Source organism: Arachis hypogaea, chromosome 18 (assembly GCF_003086295.3).
Source record: "Arachis hypogaea cultivar Tifrunner chromosome 18, arahy.Tifrunner.gnm2.J5K5, whole genome shotgun sequence".
NCBI lineage: Eukaryota > Viridiplantae > Streptophyta > Magnoliopsida > Fabales > Fabaceae > Arachis > Arachis hypogaea.
In genome coordinates this window covers 89,641,192-89,643,327 of record NC_092053.1, presented here as the reverse complement: position 1 = coordinate 89,643,327, position 2,136 = coordinate 89,641,192, and the positions used below count along the sequence as shown (strand labels likewise).

The 2,136-nt window shown below is 32.1% G+C and overlaps 1 non-coding gene across 1 annotated transcript; it reads left to right on the top strand.

Moving 5' to 3' along the window:
• The first annotated feature begins 340 nt into the window (after positions 1-340).
• On the top strand, positions 341-448 carry LOC112773677 (small nucleolar RNA R71). Its single transcript, XR_003188215.1, has one exon. It is a non-coding gene; the product is annotated as a small nucleolar RNA R71 (small nucleolar RNA).
• Positions 449-2,136: the final 1,688 nt, after the last annotated feature.

Here is a 2,136-nt window from a genome sequence, read left to right as displayed (position 1 = left end):
CTTCTGCATAAGAAGCCTCTTGAGTACTGTTGGATGCAGCTTGCATTCCATGCAGACTCTGAGAGATCATATTGACTTGCTGAGTCAATATTTTATTCTGAGCCAATATGGCATTCAGAGTATCAACTTCAAGAACTCCCTTCTTCATAGGCGTCCCATTACTCACAGGATTCCTTTTAGAAGTGTACATGAACTGGTTATTAGCAACCATGTCAATGAGTTCTTGAGCTTCTGCAGGCGTTTTCTTTAGGTGAATGGATCCACCTGCAGAAGTGTCCAGTGACATCTTTGATAGCTCAGATAAACCATCATAGAATATATCCAGGATGGTCCATTCTGAAAGCATGTCAGAAGGACACTTTTTGGTCAACTGTTTGTATCTTTCCCAAGCTTCATAGAGGGATTCACCTTCTTTCTGTCTGAAGGTTTGAACATCAGCTCTAAGCTTGCTCAGCTTTTGAGGAGGAAAGTACTAGGCTAAGAAAGCCGTGACCAGCTTATCCCAAGAGTTCAGGCTGTCTTTGGGTTGAGAATCCAACCATAATCTAGCTCTGTCTCTTACAGCAAAAGGGAAAAGCATGAGCCTGTAGACTTCAGGATCTACTCCATTAGTCTTAACAGTATCACATATCTGCAAGAATTCAGTTAAGAACTGAAAAGGATCTTCAGATGGAAGTCCATGAAACTTGCAGTTCTGCTACATCAGAGAAACTAATTAAGGTTTCAGCTCAAAGTTGTTTGCTCCAATGGCAGGAATGGAGATGCTTCTTCCATGTAAATTGGAATTAGGTGCAGTAAAGTCACCAAGCATCTTCCTTACATTATTATTATTTTCGGCTGCCATCTCCTCTTCCTGTTCGAAAATTTCTGAAAGGTTATCTCTGGATTGTTGTAATTTAGCTTCTCTTAATTTTCTCTTCAGAGTCCTTTCAGGTTCTGGATCTGCTTCAACAAGAATGTTCTTGTCCTTGCTCCTGCTCATATGACAAAGAAGAGGGCACAGAAAAAAATAATAATAATAATATGGATCCTTTATACCACAGTATAGGGATCCCTGTGTGAGTAGAAGAAGAGGGGGAGACAAAGAATGTAATGTAATGGAAGAAACACAACTGTGAGGAGGGTTGAGATGTGAGATGAGATGTTAGTAAATGAATAAATAAATAGAATAAGATGGGAGAGGGAGAATTTTCGAAAAATATTTTTGAAAAAGAGTTAGTGATTTTCGAAAATGGTTTTTGAAAAATGTTAGTATTTTTCGAAAATTTTTAAAATCAAAAATAAAAATAAGAATAATTAGTTAATTAAAAAGAAATTTTTGAAAAAGAGGGAAGATATTTTCGAAAATTAGAGAGAGAGAGTTAGTTAGGTAGTTTTGAAAAAGTTAAGAAACAAACAAAGAGTTAGTTAGTTAGTTGAAACAAATTTTGAAAAGATAAGAAGTTAGGAGGTTAGAAAAGATATTTTGAAACCAACTTTTTGAAAAAGGTAAGATAAGAAGATATTTTAGAAATTAGTTTTGAAAAAGATTTGATTTTTAAAATCTCAATTAATGACTTGATTCATAAGAAATCACAAGATATGATTCTAGAACTTAAAGTTTGAATCTTTCTTAACAAGCAAGTAACAAACTTCAAATTTTTGAATCAAAACATTAATTGATTATGTTATTTTCAAAAATTTGATATAAAAATAAGAAAAAGATTTTTGAAAAATATCTTTGGAATTTTCGAAAATAACTAAGAATTTTGAAAAAGATTTGATTTTTGAAAAAGATTTTGAAAAAGATAAGATTTTCAAATTGAAAATTTGATTTGAGTCATAAGAAACAATGTGATTTTAAAAATTTTTGAAAAAGTCAATCCAAATTTTCGAATTTGATGAGAGAAAAAGGGAAAGATATTTTTTTTTTATTTTTGAATTTTTATGATGAGAGAGAAAAAACAACAAAAAGACTCAATGCATGAAAATTTTGAATCAAAACAATGGATGCATGCATGAATGATATGAATGTCAAGATGAACATCAAGAACATATTTTTGAAAAAATTTTTTTGATGCAAAGAAAACATGTAAGACACCAAACTTAGAAATCTTTCATGTTTAGACTCTAAGAAACGAAAAATGCACATGTAAA